This window comes from Pseudophryne corroboree, chromosome 5 (assembly GCF_028390025.1).
Source record: "Pseudophryne corroboree isolate aPseCor3 chromosome 5, aPseCor3.hap2, whole genome shotgun sequence".
Classification (NCBI taxonomy): Eukaryota; Metazoa; Chordata; class Amphibia; order Anura; family Myobatrachidae; genus Pseudophryne; species Pseudophryne corroboree.
This window is the reverse complement of record NC_086448.1, coordinates 59,588,650-59,606,512: the sequence shown is the minus strand read 5'-3', so window position 1 is coordinate 59,606,512 and position 17,863 is coordinate 59,588,650.

The window sequence follows — 17,863 nt, the reverse complement described above, 5'->3', positions numbered from 1 at the left end:
AATGGGTGATGACCAACACATTCCTGTCTTGTGGGAAGCTATTGTTTGGCGAATACTATCTCACTGACCACTCTCAGTTGAGACAATGACATCTCAGCAATCATTCTTCTGGAGACAAATCCAGCCCCATTTCGTAAACACAGGTGTTGGCCCTCCTCATTGAGTCTCAAAGCTCAGTGTAATTAAAGGCTATTGTACTCCGTCTGCAGGAAAGATACTGATTTGGAATACAATTAATCTTCAATTACTATTCCTGTGCTTACCTATGCATATGAAGATGTGAAGCCCTCCCAACATGCAAACTATTGTTTGGGGAATCTCTAAGGTCAAAGAGCCATTTGAGACCCACTGATACCTGCTGGACTCAGGGGAATATTAACTTATAAAATACATTATTTTGATTAAATATGCCGCGTGCACACGCATGAGGTGCATATATGGCAACGTGCAGCGTGATATTTTTCTGACTTTGACAGGAGATATATGTCAGTATCAATGGACATATACGGCAGTACCGCTGGACATATACGGCAGTATCAATGGAAATATATGGCAGTATCACTGGACATATATGGAAGTATCACTGGACTGTACTTATACGCCAGTACCTCTGTAATTATACGACAGGATCACTGGACTTATACGGCAGGATCAGTGCATTTATACGGCAGTACCACTGTACATATACGGCAGTACCGCTGGACATATACGGCAGTATCAATGGACATATACGACAGTAGCGCTGGACCTATACGGCAGTATCAATGGACATATATGGCTGTACCACTGTAATTATATGGCAGGATCACTGGACTTATACGGCAGGATCACTGTAATTATACAGCAGGATCACTGTAATTATATGGCAGGATCACTGGAATTATACGGCAGGAGCACTGGAATTATATGGCAGGATCACTGGAATTATATGCCAGTACCACTGTGATTATACAGCAGGATCACTGGACTTATACGGCAGGATCACTGTAATTATATGGCAGGATCACTGTAATAATACGGCAGGATCACTTGAATTATACGGCAGGATCACTGGAATTATACGCCAGTACTACTGGAATTATACGGCAGGATCACTGGACTTATACTGCAGGATCACTGGCTTTATACGGCAGTACCGCTGGACATTTACGGCAGTACCGCTGGACATATACAGCAGTATCAATGGACATATGCGGCAATATCACTGGACATATACGGCCAGTGGCGTAACTACTGCCCCCGCAGCCCTCGCGGTGGCTTGGAGGCGCAGGGCTGCGAGGGGCGCCGCCACTGATTTAGCGCAGATTGACATGCGGACGAGCCGTCCGCATGTCAATCTGCTGTCTCCCTCCTTCCTTCCCTGCTCTGATTGGCTCACGAACCGGCACTTCATTTAACAGACACGCCGGAGACGCAGGAGGGACACAGGAGAGGCGCGCGCTGTGCCCTCCGTGTCCCTCCTTCACAAAACAGTGGGGGCGGGGAGCAGTACCTGACACTGGGGGAGGGGGATCATATTTGGCACTTGGGGGGGCATATGTGGCACTGAGGGGGCATATGTGACACTGGGGGGTATATGTGTACCTGGCACTTGGGGGATGGCATATTTGGCATTGGGGGCATGTGTGTACCTGGCACTGTGGGGGAATATCTGGCACTGGGGGCATACGTGGCACTGGGAACACAGCCCTAGCAACAAGCATTACCCCCTAGCAACGAGCATGACACCCAGTGAATGAAACCCCTGGCAACGAGCATGACACCCTGAGCATGAAAACCCCTGGCAACGTGCATGGAACCAAGAGCATGAAACCCCTGGCAATGAGCAGGTAATTTAAAAGTAATTAAAAGCCTTACTGTAGGACTTACTGTGTAATGGGCATTGTGGTGTGTGGCATAATGTATCACGGACATTGCGGTGTGTGTCATAATGTGTCACAGGCATTACGGTGTGTGGCATACTATATCACAGGCATTGTGGTATGTGGTATATTGTCTCAGGGGCATTGCAGTGTGGCATAATGTATAACGGGCATTGAGGTATGTGTCACAGGCATTACGGTGTGTGGTATACTATATCACGGGCATTGTGGTATGTGGTATAATGTCTCAGGGTCATTGCAGTGTGTGTCATAATGTGTCACAGGCATTGTATGTGCTATAATGTATCAGGGACATTGCAGTGTGTAGCATAATGTATAACGGGCATTGCGATTCCTGTCATAATGTGTCACAGGCATTACGGTGTGTGGCATAATGTGTCGGGGGCATTACAGTGTGTGCATATTGTGTCATGGGCATTATTGTGTGTGGCATAATGTCTCAGGGCCATTGCAGTATGTGGCATAATATATACTGGGCATTACTATAAGGAGGAAAAATTACAAATAATGTAAGGGGCATGAATCAGGATTACTTTTCTTTCCTGTGGTGGCCAACGTCTGGGCGTGCAGGTTGCAAAACTGGGGTATAAGGTAGTCTTTTCCTGCAAAGCCACGCCCCTTTATGCAAAGCCACGCCCATTTCAACAAAGCCACACCCTTTTTTGCAGTGCGTGCGCCTTCGTCGCGCGCAGGTTCATCTCTTTACTGGTGCCAATTATGGGGGATGGGGGGGGGGAGTGGGGCGCCGGAGATTTTTTTGGCTTGGTGGAGAAAAATTTCTAGTTACGCCACTGTATACGGCAGTATCACTGGACTGGACTTATATGCCAGTATCACTGTAATTATACGGCAGGATCACTGGACTTATACGGCAGGATCACTGGATTTATACGGCAGTACCGCTGGACGGTATCCGTTCACATGGTCGACCATGTTATAGTCGACAGTCATTAGGTCGACCACTATTGGTCGACATTGACATGGTCGACATGGACACATGGTCGACACATGAAAGTGGTCGACACATGAAAAGGTCGACATGAGTTTTTTAACTTTTTTTTCTTTTGGGGAACTTTTCCATACTTTACGATCCACATGGACTACGATTGGAACGGTAAAGTGTGCCGAGCGAAGCGGCAGCGGAGCGAAGGCACCATGCCCGAAGCATGGCGAGCGAAGCGAGCCATGCGAGGGGACGCGGTGCACTAATTGGGGTTCCCAGTCACTTTACGCAAAAAACGACACCAAAAAAAGTTAAAAAACTCATGTCGACCTTTTCATATGTCGACCTTTCATGTGTCGACCATGTGTCCATGTCGACCATGTCAATGTCGACTAATAGTGGTCGACCTAATGACTGTCGACCATAACATGGTCGACCATTCATACCGGAACCCCGCTGGACATATACGGCAGTATCAATGGATATATACGGCAGTATCACTGGACTTATACAGCAGCAAAGGGACACCACCACTGGACTGATGCAGCACAACACACCACCACTGGACTGGACATATACAGCAGCACTGGACATATGGCAGCAGAGGACATCACCACTGTGACTGGACTGATGCAGCACAAGACACTACCACTGGACTGATGCAGCACAACACACCACCACTGGACTGGACTTATACAGCAGCACTGGACATATGGCAGCAGAGGACACCACCACTGTGACTGGACTGATGCAGCACAAGACACCACCACTGGACTGATGCAGCACAACACACCACCACTGGACTTATGCAGCACAACACACCACCACTGGACTGATGCAGCACAACACAGCACCACTGGACTGATGCAGCACAACACAGCACCACTGGACTGATGCAGCACAACACAGCACCACTGGACTGATGCAGCACAACACACCACCACTGGACTGGACTTATACAGCAGCACTGGACATATGGCAGCAGAGAATACAAGCACTGTGACTGGACAGATGCAGCACAAGACACGGACACTGAGGACGGAGACACGTCCTCTCTCCACACTCTCCAATGCTGGAGTGAAAATGGCGGCGACGCGCGGCTGTTTATATGGAATCCAAACCCCGCAAGAATCCGACAGCGGGATGATGACGTTTTGCCTCGTTCTGGTTTCCGAGTCAGGTGGGAAAACCCGAGCCTGACTCGTATCTGGGTTCGTGACGTGAAGTCCGGTAGGGTTCGGTTCTCTGTGAACCGAACCCGCTCATCTCTAGTTTTCTACAAGTTTTATTTGACTATATAAAGTATTTCAACAGGAAAATGCAAAATATTAATGTATATACTCCTGGCACTCATATATAAAGCAATGCAGGCCTTTGTGTCATATGACCGTATGTATGTAGGATAAGATGCTGTAGCAATGCTGAATGACTGAGTGACCAACTTAAATGAGTAGCAAATTCCCTAATTGGCCAAAGGGTATGCGGTTAGCATACCGCTCGTCGGGATCCCGTCTGTCACAATACCGACACCAGGATACCTATGGGGGCACCATACCGACGCCGGTATACTGGCGAGGTAGGTGATTCCCCCTCTATAGGTGTCCACGACACCCATAGAGGGAGAAAAAAACCTGTGGCAAGTGCAGCGAGCCCATAGTATGGGCTTTCTCTGGGATCAATCTTGTCATGCACCTTCCCCACAATGCTTGCACCTTACGTCCCTATTGAAAAAGGGGGAGGAGGGGGCGCCAATTCTCTTTATAGCACAGGGCACCAAAAACTCTAGCTACGGCTCTGGTGATGATATCTGTTGACGTCTTCCGCAAAGCCCTTGGGGAATTTTATTATGATCCAGACCAACCTGCTTCTTCTGAGAATGGTCTCCAAAACCTCAATCAAGGTGGACGATCAGCCAAGTAACAGTGGAATTTCAGTAGATGGAGAATGGGAACATGCATCATTTAAATAACAATGTCACTTCTACTTGTCAGACTTCCATAAGCATGTCCTTTTCCAGGGACCTTAAATTCCTGTATGATTCCAAAATATGTACAGTATTGTTGTTCACTGGCATTCGGACAGTCCAAGGAGACGCACCTGGATAGTCAGGTAGCTTTTCCTTAAATTATTCATGAGGAAATGAAATTTGTAGCCTTCATCTGGGAATTTGAGTATTTCTGTGTCTAATTTCTGGTTATGAGGGTCATTCCGAGTTGATCGCTCGCTGCCAATTTTCACAGTGCAGCGATCAGGTGAAAAAAATTGCATTTATGCGCATGCGTATGGCCCGCAATGCGCACGCGCGATGTACAGGTACAATGCTCTTTGTGGTTGTGCTCAGGTTCTAGCGAAGTTTTCCTTCGCACTGATTGCCGCAAGAAGATTGACAGGAAGGGGGCGTTACTGGGTGTCAACTGACCATTTTCAGGGAGTGTTTGCAAAAATGCAGGCGTGTCTGAAAAAACGCAGGCGTGGCTGGGCGTTCGCTGGGCGGGTGTATGACGTCAAATCCGGACACGAATAGGCTGAAGTGATCGCAAGCGCTGAGTAGGTTCAGAGCTACTCTGAAACTGCACAACTGTTTTTGCAGAGCTCGGCTGTACATGCGTTCGCACTTCTGCTAAGCTAAAATACACTCCCCAGTGGGCGGCGGCATAGCGTTTGCACGGCTGCTAAAACTAGCTAGCGAGCGATCAACTCGGAATGACCCCCTATATTCTAGATGTTTTTGTTAGCTAGCAAATTGGATGTCCATATAATTCTACTGCCTGCTTCTTTCCAGATAATACTAGTAAACAGTCTTCTACTTTCCGAAGCAGGTATTACTAAAATTCCTCCTGGTCTTTCTGGTTGTCTTCAGCTGTTTCTTCTTAGCTGTTGAACCAGTGGCGTAAGTTCGTCCCAGTTGCCCGGAGGCAAGATAAATATTGGTGCCCCCCTCTTTCCTATATTAATATAAATATATGTGTGTATGTGTGCGTATTATGTGTGCGTGTGTGTCTGTGTGCGTGTGCGTGTGCGTGTGTGTGTGTGTGTGTGTGTGTGTGTGTATGGAGTGTTCTGAAAAAAATGTATATACTGTATTTATACATTTAATATGTCTTTTATTTTAAATCACACATTTCTTAGCAGTCATTCCCAGGATTAGAACCCATGACCTGTTACACTAACAGCAGACACTTTACTGATGGAGTTATTTGCTCCTGTAGAGGAAGCATGAGAATTCTAACTATATGAAGTTACGTGTACTTGTCAGAGAAGTATCTTCATATAGTTAAAATTCTCTATTTCCTATACAGCTTCATCAGGAAGGTGTCTGCCTCCAGTGTAATAGGTTGTGGTTTTTCTAATAGAGATGTGCACTTAAAATTTTTCGGGTTTTGTGTTTTGGTTTTGGGTTCGGTTCCGCGGCCGTGTTTTGGGTTCGACCGCGTTTTGGCAAAACCTCACCGAATTTTTTTTGTCGGATTGGGGTGTGTTTTGGATTCGGGTGTTTTTTTCAAAAAACCCTAAAAAAACAGCTTAAGTCATAGAATTTGGGGGTCATTTTGATCCCAAAGTATTATTAACCTCAAAAACCATAATTTCCACTCATTTTCAGTCTATTCTGAATACCTCACACCTCACAATATTATTTTTAGTCCTAAAATTTGCACCTAGGTAGCTGTGTGAGTAAGATAAGCGACCCTAGTGGCCGACACAAACACCGGGCCCATCTAGGAGTGGCACTGCAGTGTCACGCAGGATGGCCCTTCCAAAAAACACTCCCCAAACAGCACATGACGCAAAGAAAAAAAGAGGCGCAATGAGGTAGCTGTGTGAGTAAGATAAGCGACCCTAGTGGCCGACACAAACAACGGGCCCATCTAGGAGTGGCACTGCAGTGTCACGCAGGATGGCCCTTCCAAAAAACACTCCCCAAACAGCACATGACGCAAAGAAAAAAAGAGGCGCAATGAGGTAGCTGTGTGAGTAAGATAAGCGACCCTAGTGGCCGACACAAACACCGGGCCCATCTAGGAGTGGCACTGCAGTGTCACGCAGGATGGCCCTTCCAAAAAACACTCCCCAAACAGCACATGACGCAAAGAAAAAAAGAGGCGCAATGAGGTAGCTGTGTGAGTAAGCTAAGCGACCCTAGTGGCCGACACAAACACCGGGCCCATCTAGGAGTGGCACTGCAGTGTCACGCAGGATGGCCCTTCCAAAAAACACTCCCCAAACAGCACATGACGCAAAGAAAAAAAGAGGCGCAATGAGGTAGCTGTGTGAGTAAGATAAGCGACCCTAGTGGCCGACACAAACACCGAGCCCATCTAGGAGTGGCACTGCAGTGTCACGCAGGATGGCCCTTCCAAAAAACACTCCCCAAACAGCACATGACGCAAAGAAAAATTAAAGAAAAAAGAGGTGCAAGATGGAATTGTCCTTGGGCCCTCCCACCCACCCTTATGTTGTATAAACAGGACATGCACACTTTAACCAACCCATCATTTCAGTGACAGGGTCTGCCACACGACTGTGACTGAAATGACGGGTTGGTTTGGACCCCCACCAAAAAAGAAGCAATTAATCTCTCCTTGCACAAACTGGCTCTACAGAGGCAAGATGTCCACCTCATCATCATCCTCCGATATATCACCGTGTACATCCCCCTCCTCACAGATTATCAATTCGTCCCCACTGGAATCCACCATCTCAAGCTCCCTGTGTACTTTGTGGAGGCAATTGCTGCTGGTCAATGTCTCCACGGAGGAATTGATTATAATTCATTTTAATGAACATCATCTTCTCCACATTTTCTGGAAGTAACCTCGTACGCCGATTGCTGACAAGGTGAGCGGCGGCACTAAACACTCTTTCGGAGTACACACTTGTGGGAGGGCAACTTAGGTAGAATAAAGCCAGTTTGTGCAAGGGCCTCCAAATTGCCTCTTTTTCCTGCCAGTATAAGTACGGACTGTGTGACGTGCCTACTTGGATGCGGTCACTCATATAATCCTCCACCATTCTTTCAATGGGGAGAGAATCATATGCAGTGACAGTAGACGACATGTCCGTAATCGTTGACAGGTCCTTCAGTCCGGACCAGATGTCAGCATCAGCAGTCGCTCCAGACTGCCCTGCATCACCGCCAGTGGGTGGGCTCGGAATTCTGAGCCTTTTCCTCGCACCCCCAGTTGCGGGAGAATGTGAAGGAGGAGATGTTGACAGGTCGCGTTCCGCTTGACTTGACAATTTTCTCACCAGCAGGTCTTTGAACCCCAGCAGACTTGTGTCTGCCGGAAAGAGAGATCCAAGGTAGGTTTTAAATCTAGGATCGAGCACGGTGGCCAAAATGTAGTGCTCTGATTTCAACAGATTGACCACCCGTGAATCCTTGTTAAGCGAATTAAGGGCTCCATCCACAAGTCCCACATGCCTAGCGGAATCGCTCCGTGTTAGCTCCTCCTTCAATGTCTCCAGCTTCTTCTGCAAAAGCCTGATGAGGGGAATGACCTGACTCAGGCTGGCAGTGTCTGAACTGACTTCACGTGTGGCAAGTTCAAAGGGCAGCAGAACCTTGCACAACGTTGAAATCATTCTCCACTGCGCTTGAGACAGGTGCATTCCACCTCCTATATCGTGCTGAATTGTATAGGCTTGAATGGCCTTTTGCTGCTCCTCCAACCTCTAAAGCATATATAGGGTTGAATTCCACCTCGTTACCACTTCTTGCTTCAGATGATGGCAGGGCAGGTTCAGGCGTTTTTGGTGTTGCTCCAGTCTTCTGTACGTGGTGCCTGTACGCCGAAAGTGTCCCGCAATTCTTCTGGCCACCGACAGCATCTCTTGCACGCCCCTGTCGTTTTTTAAAAAATTCTGCACCACCAAATTCAAGGTATGTGCAAAACATGGGACGTGCTGGAATTTGCCCAGATTTAATGCACACACAATATTGCTGGCGTTGTCCGATGCCACAAATCCACAGGAGAGTCCAATTGGGGTAAGCCATTCCGCGATGATCTTCCTCAGTTGCCGTAAGAGGTTTTCAGCTGTGTGCGTATTCTGGAAACCGGTGATACAAAGCGTAGCCTGCCTAGGAAAGAGTTGGCGTTTGCGAGATGCTGCTACTGGTGCCGCCGCTGCTGTTCTTGCGGCGGGAGTCCATACATCTACCCAGTGGGCTGTCACAGTCATATAGTCCTGACCCTGCCCTGCTCCACTTGTCCACATGTCCGTGGTTAAGTGGACATTGGGTACAGCTGCATTTTTTAGGACACTGGTGACTCTTTTTCTGAGGTCTGTGTACATTTTCGGTATCGCCTGCCTAGAGAAATGGAACCTAGATGGTATTTGGTACCGGGGACACAGTACCTCCAACAAGTCTCTAGTTGGCTCTGCAGTAATGATGGATACTGGAACCTCGTTTCTCACCACCCAGGATGCCAAGGCCTCAGTTATCCGCTTTGCAGCAGGATGACTGCTGTGATATTTCATCTTCCTCGCAAAGGACTGTTGGACAGTCAATTGCTTGGTGGAAGTAGTAAAAGTGGTCTTACGATTTCCCCTCTGGGATGACCATCGACTCCCAGCAGCAACAACAGCAGCGCCAGCAGCAGTAGGCGTTACACGCAAGGATGCATCGGAGGAATCCCAGGCAGGAGAGGAATCGTCAGAATTGCCAGTGACATGGCCTGCAGGACTATTGGCATTCCTGGGGAAGGAGGAAATTGACACTGAGGGAGTTGGTGGGGTGGTTTGCGTGAGCTTGGTTACAAGAGGAAGGGATTTACTGGTCAGTGGACTGCTTCCGCTGTCGCCCAAAGTTTTTGAACTTGTCACTGACTTATTATGAATGCGCTGCAGGTGACGTATAAGGGAGGATGTTCCGAGGTGGTTAACGTCCTTACCCCTACTTATTACAGCTTGACAAAGGCAACACACGGCTTGACAAATGTTGTCCGCATTTCTGTTGAAATACTTCCACACCGAAGAGCTGATTTTTTTGGTATTTTCACCAGGCATGTCAACGGCCATATTCCTCCCACGGACAACAGGTGTCTCCCCGGGTGCCTGACTTAAACAAACCACCTCACCATCAGAATCCTCCTTGTCAATTTCCTCCCCAGCGCCAGCAACACCCATATCCTCCTCATCCTGGTGTACTTCAACACTGACATCTTCAATCTGACTATCAGGAACTGGACTGCGGGTGCTCCTTCCAGCACTTGCAGGGGGCGTGCAAATGGTGGAAGGCGCATGCTCTTCACGTCCAGTGTTGGGAAGGTCAGGCATCGCAACCGACACAATTGGACTCTCCTTGTGGATTTGGGATTTCGAAGAACGCACAGTTCTTTGCGGTGCTTTTGCCAGCTTGAGTCTTTTCAGTTTTCTAGCGAGAGGCTGAGTGCTTCCATCCTCATGTGAAGCTGAACCACTAGCCATGAACATAGGCCAGGGCCTCAGCCGTTCCTTGCCACTCCGTGTGGTAAATGGCATATTGGCAAGTTTACGCTTCTCCTCCGACAATTTTATTTTTGGTTTTGGAGTCCTTTTTTTACTGATATTTGGTGTTTTGGATTTTACATGCTCTGTACTATGACATTGGGCATCGGCCTTGGCAGACGACGTTGCTGGCATTTCATCGTCTCGGCCATGACTAGTGGCAGCAGCTTCAGCACGAGGTGGAAGTGGATCTTGATCTTTCCCTAATTTTGGAACCTCAACATTTTTGTTCTCCATATTTTAATAGGCACAACTAAAAGGCACCTCAGGTAAACAATGGAGATGGATGGATACTAGTATACTTATGGATGGACTGCCGAGTGCCGACACAGATGTAGCTACAGCCGTGGACTACCGTACTGTGTCTGCTGCTAATATAGACTGGATGATAATGAGATGAAATCAATATATATGTATATATAATATCACTAGTACTGCAGCCGGACAGGTATATATATTTATTATGTAATGACTGATAACGGACCTGCTGGACACTGTCAGCTCAGCAGCACCGCAGACTGCTACAGTAAGCTACTATAGTAGTATGTATAAAGAAGAAAGAAAAAAAAAAAACACGGGTAGGTGGTATACAATTATGGATGGACTGCCGAGTGCCGACACAGAGGTAGCTACAGCCGTGGACTACCGTACTGTGTCTGCTGATAATATAGACTGGATGATAATGAGATGAAATCAATATATATGTATATATAATATCACTAGTACTGCAGCCGGACAGGTATATATATTTATTATGTAATGACTGATGACGGACCTGCTGGACACTGTCAGCTCAGCAGCACCGCAGACTGCTACAGTAAGCTACTATAGTAGTATGTATAAAGAAGAAAGAAAAAAAAAACCACGGGTAGGTGGTATACAATTATGGATGGACTGCCGAGTGCCGACACAGAGGTAGCTACAGCCGTGGACTACCGTACTGTGTCTGCTGATAATATAGACTGGATGATAATGAGATGAAATCAATATATATGTATATATAATATCACTAGTACTGCAGCCGGACAGGTATATATATTTATTATGTAATGACTGATGACGGACCTGCTGGACACTGTCAGCTCAGCAGCACCGCAGACTGCTACAGTAAGCTACTATAGTAGTATGTATAAAGAAGAAAGAAAAAAAAAACCACGGGTAGGTGGTATACAATTATGGTTGGACTGCCGAGTGCCGACACAGAGGTAGCTACAGCCGTGGACTACCGTACTGTGTCTGCTGATAATATAGACTGGATGATAAGGAGATGAAATCAATATATATGTATATATAATATCACTAGTACTGCAGCCGGACAGGTATATATATTTATTATGTAATGACTGATGACGGACCTGCTGGACACTGTCAGCTCAGCAGCACCGCAGACTGCTACAGTAAGCTACTATAGTAGTATGTATAAAGAAGAAAGAAAAAGAAAAAACCACGGGTAGGTGGTATACAATTATGGATGGACTGCCGAGTGCCGACACAGAGGTAGCTACAGCCGTGGACTACCGTACTGTGTCTGCTGATAATATAGACTGGATGATAATGAGATGAAATCAATATATATGTATATATAATATCACTAGTACTGCAGCCGGACAGGTATATATATTTATTATGTAATGACTGATGACGGACCTGCTGGACACTGTCAGCTCAGCAGCACTGCAGACTGCTACAGTAAGCTACTATAGTAGTATGTATAAAGAAGAAAGAAAAAAAAACCACGGGTAGGTGGTATACAATTATGGATAGACTGCCGAGTGCCGACACAGAGGTAGCTACAGCCGTGGACTACCGTACTGTGTCTGCTGATAATATAGACTGGATGATAATGAGATGAAATCAATATATATGTATATATAATATCACTAGTACTGCAGCCGGACAGGTATATATATTTATTATGTAATGACTGATGACGGACCTGCTGGACACTGTCAGCTCAGCAGCACCGCAGACTGCTACAGTAAGCTACTATAGTAGTATGTATAAAGAAGAAAGAAAGAAAAAAACCACGGGTAGGTGGTATACAATTATGGATGGACTGCCGAGTGCCGACACAGAGGTAGCTACAGCCGTGGACTACCGTACTGTGTCTGCTGATAATATAGACTGGATGATAATGAGATGAAATCAATATATATGTATATATAATATCACTAGTACTGCAGCCGGACAGGTATATATATTTATTATGTAATGACTGATGACGGACCTGCTGGACACTGTCAGCTCAGCAGCACCGCAGACTGCTACAGTAAGCTACTATAGTAGTATGTACAGTATAAAGAAGAAAGAAAAAAAAAACCACGGGTAGGTGGTATACAATTATGGATGGACTGCCGAGTGCCGACACAGAGGTAGCTACAGCCGTGGACTAACGTACTGTGTCTGCTGATAATATAGACTGGATGATAATGAGATGAAATCAATATATATATATATATATAATTATATAATATCACTAGTACTGCAGCCGGACAGGTATATATATTTATTATGTAATGACTGATGACGGACCTGCTGGACACTGTCAGCTCAGCAGCACCGCAGACTGCTACAGTAAGCTACTATAGTAGTATGTATAAAGAAGAAAGAAAAAAGAAAAAAAACACGGGTAGGTGCTAGGTGGTATACAATATTATATATATATTATATACAATTATATATATATATATATATATATATATATATATATTAAACTCATAAACTGGTGGTGATTATTAAACTGGTGGTCAGGTCACTGGTCACACTATCAGCAACTTGCAAGTAGTACTCCTGAGTCCTAAGCAGACAATCACAATATATATTATACTGGTGGTCAGTGTGGTCACAAACAATGGCAGTGTGGCACTCTGGCAGCAAAAGTGTGCACTGTACGTTATATGTACTCCTGAGTCCTGAGTCCTGCTCTCAGACTCTAACTGCTCCCCACTGTCAGTGTCTCCCCCACAAGTCAGATAATACAGTCACACTATCTCTATCACTTCAGCAAGTACTAGTAGTAGTAGTACTCCTCCTAATGCTCCCCAAAATTACTACTGTGTCTCTCTCTGTCTCACTCTCTTCTCGAATCTCTATAAACGGAGAGGACGCCAGCCACGTCCTCTCCCTATGAATCTCAATGCACGTGTGAAAATGGCGGCGACGCGCGGCTCCTTATATAGAATCCGAGTCTCGCGATAGAATCCGAGCCTCGCGAGAATCCGACAGCGTGATGATGACGTTCGGGCGCGCTCGGGTTAACCGAGCAAGGCGGGAAGATCCGAGTCGCTCGGACCCGTGTAAAAAAAACTGAAGTTCGGGCGGGTCCGGATTCCGAGGAACCGAACCCGCTCATCTCTAGTTTCTAATCATGGGTGTGATACTTGTAAAATGTGTATATTCAGTATAATAAAGAGGGTGTGATTTGCAGCTATCAATTAACTTAATTAAATTCAATGGTGTCACAGAATGGGAGGAGAGGTGCCCCCCTTCAGAGCAGGAGCCCGGCGGCAGATGACTCCGTTGCCTCCCAGAGTTCTGCCTCTGTGTTGAACGTTCCAGAATATCCAGTGATTCTAGAATTTGCTCAATTACAGAAGCAGACAGTAGACAGACTGGAAAAATTCTGATATTTTTAACTGGTAGTCAGGATTGTTGTGATCTTCCTCCTGTACATTTGGTTGCAACTATTGTACGCCATAGAGGTGCACACACTGGCATGTGCAGCACAATTATTAGGGTGTACACCTAATGCGGGCCATGCATCAAGCGAGTGATTCCCCGACGCTGATTAAATGATTAAAGCGCAGATCGGTAGAAATAGATGACCGGCGATCAATCAGGGAAGCTGGAAAAACTGCTTGCCAAAAAAAAAAAAAAGACTCACCAATCCCGAATATTTTTTGGTCAGAATCTGTGAATCGAGGATTTCAAACATGTTGGATTTCCCTGATCTCTCGACCCAGGCATCGGGAGAGTGGGGAATTTCCCTGATTCTCCCCTCATGTATGGGTCTCTTCAAGAAATCTAGAGGTGGGTACCCTGCACTGAGAGGCGTGTCTAGTACACCAAGGGGAGTGTCTAGCCCAATGTTCATTTCATTAATCACCCTATAAAAAGTCCTCCGAAACCCACCCATAGCATGTCCCACCCAAAATCCCAAAATATCATCATATGTCCCATCAATCCCCCATCTGCCCTACTCAGTTATCAATGACAGTGTCACCTAGATGGTGGGGGGACTAATTATGGGTATTGTGACCGCAACATCTCTCCAAAGCCATTGTAACTTCTCTGTATTTACCCTCTCAGTGCATTTCGCTATCACTTTTACCAGGCAAGCTTTAATTGTATATTTCTAAATTTGTTAAGAATAAACATATATCACATTTAATTAACAGTATTCATACATAGTTTTTTTTTCTTGTAATGCTAATTGCATGTTAATTTAGTGGCCCTATAACAAGGAATCCTTCTTAAGTATGAGATCGCTACAGAGCAAATTGAGTTTTCTTATCTACTGTAGCTATTTTAGAACGTTTTGAACAACAAAGGTGTCCGCCAAGTTCCGTAACTCCTGCAACAGCAGAACAGGACGGCCTCATAGTAAAGTCATCCATCACAGTTACCCAACACTACAGCATGTCTGATGTAAAACCACCATGAGTCCCGGAGCATTGATTATGTTATAGAAATGTAATACCTTGTAGCAGTGACATGCAGTCAGGGGAGGCAGAGCCTATACTCCTGTACACTCCTGAGTTTTCATTATAAAAACTATTAGAATAGTACGAAGAAGATTATTTATAATTTATAAATATCATCTTTGTATTATTCTAATCATTTTCATAGTCAAAACTCACCACCAAATGTTATACAGTATATGCAGGGCTGCCATCAGAAATCGTGGGGCCCAGGACTGACAAAATAGGCAGGGCCCCCTGGGGATAGTGCTGTGGATGTGGGTGGAGCTACAATGGGGCTGGGGTATCAATTGATGCATAAACCATTTTATTTTTTTAAATGGAGGAGGGAGAGGTGAGCTCAGGCATAATAATAAATCACTAACACTCTTCAGGTCATGGGGGTGACACTGACAAGCTTGCTACAGAGAAAGATCAGTCATGGAGAGGAGAGTCAAACAAACTCAGGAGGTCAACGGTCTAAGCTGGTATTAAAGTGCAAGCTCTGTAGGCATCAGCCACCACCCTGGTGCATACACTGCTATATATATATATATATATTGTTGTTTACACAGTTGTATGGATATTTCAGTCCCTGAGCGCCTCTTGTTCGGATTGTTTTTAATGTTGTCATGGTGATGGGTTTGCACGCTACCGGCTATGCGCCGTCGTCAGGGCAACGTTGTCCAGGAATGATGACGCAACCGGAAGGTGGTCCCGGCGGGTGCGCCGAGGACGTGGCACATGCGGTGTTTGTAATTTGTATAAAGGTAAGTTCTTGTTAACATGTATTGTTTACTTCTGAAGACGGTTTAATAAACCGAAACGTTAAGTCTCAACTCTTGAGTCATCTCGAGTTTTGTTCCTGAAAAAGTCCGTGAGTGCCGCCTACTTTCCTCTGTCTATGTCAGTTTGCATTTGGAAGGCACCCGGCGGGTTGTTTAACCATTTACTACAGGAGTGCCGAATATCCATTCCCTCTACATTATCAGGCACGTTTGCCATAACGTTAGCCTGACCATTAAGGCACCCAGCATTTGTGTTTCGACACTGCTTTGTTTCTGAGGGTGACTGCTGTACCACTAGTCCGTGCACACGGATTATCAGAATGGAGATTTTACAAGAGGATGTCTCGGGATTTCGTTATGCTAATATTAGGGATGAGCGGGTTCGGTTCCTCGGAATCCGAACCCGCCCGAACTTCATGTTTTTTTACACGGGGCCGAGCGCCACGGATCTTCCCGCCTTGCTCGGTTAACCCGAGCGCGCCCGAACGTCATCTTCCCGCTGTCGGATTCTCGCGAGGCTCGGATTCTATCGCGAGACTCGGATTCTATATAAGGAGCCGCGCGTCGCCGCCATTTTCACACGTGCATTGAGATTCATAGGGAGAGGACGTGGCTGGCGTCCTCTCCGTTTCTAGAGAAGAGAGTGAGACAGTAGAGAGAGACACAGTAGTAATTTTGGGGAGCATTAGGAGGAGTACTAGTTAGGTTACTTGCTGAAGTGATAGATAGTGTGACTGTATATTATCTGACTTGTGGGGGAGACACTGACAGTGGGGAGCAGTTAGAGTCTGAGAGCAGTACTCAGGAGTATATATAACGTACAGTGCACACTTTTGCTGCCAGAGTGCCACACTGCCATTGTGACCACACTGACCACCAGTATAATATATATTGTGATTGTCTGCTTAGGAGTACTACTTGCAAGTTGCTGATAGTGTGACCAGTGACCTGACCACCAGTCACCACCAGTTTAATATATATATTTATATATATATATAATTGTATATAATATATATATAATATTGTATACCACCTACCCGTGGTTTTTTTTTTCTTTCTTCTTTATACATACTACTATAGTAGCTTACTGTAGCAGTCTGCGGTGCTGCTGAGCTGACAGTGTCCAGCAGGTCCGTCATCAGTCATTACATAATAAATATATATACCTGTCCGGCTGCAGTACTAGTGATATTATATATATATATATATATTAATTTCATCTCCTTATCATCCAGTCTATATTAGCAGCAGACACAGTACGGTAGTCCACGGCTGTAGCTACCTCTGTGTCGGCAGTCGCTCGTCCATCCATAATTGTATACCACCTACCCGTGTTTTTTCTTTTTTCTTTCTTCTTTATACATACTACTATAGTAGCTTACTGTAGCAGTCTGCGGTGCTGCTGAGCTGACAGTGTCCAGCAGGTCCGTCATCAGTCATTACATAATAAATATATATACCTGTCCGGCTGCAGTACTAGTGATATTATATATATATATATTGATTTCATCTCCTTATCATCCAGTCTATATTAGCAGCAGACACAGTACGGTAGTCCACGGCTGTAGCTACCTCTGTGTCGGCAGTCGCTCGTCCATCCATAATTGTATACCACCTACCCGTGGTTTTTTTTCTTTTCTTTCTTCTTTATACATACTACTATAGTAGCTTACTGTAGCAGTCTGCGGTGCTGCTGAGCTGACAGTGTCCAGCAGGTCCGTCATCAGTCATTACATAATAAATATATATACATGTCCGGCTGCAGTACTAGTGATATTATATATATATATATATTAATTTCATCTCCTTATCATCCAGTCTATATTAGCAGCAGACACAGTACGGTAGTCCACGGCTGTAGCTACCTCTGTGTCGGCAGTCGCTCGTCCATCCATAATTGTATACCACCTACCCATGGTTTTTTTTCTTTTCTTTATACATACTACTATAGTAGCTTACTGTAGCAGTCTGCGGTGCTGCTGAGCTGACAGTGTCCAGCAGGTCCGTCATCAGTCATTACATAATAAATATATATACCTGTCCGGCTGCAGTACTAGTGATATTATATATATATATATATAT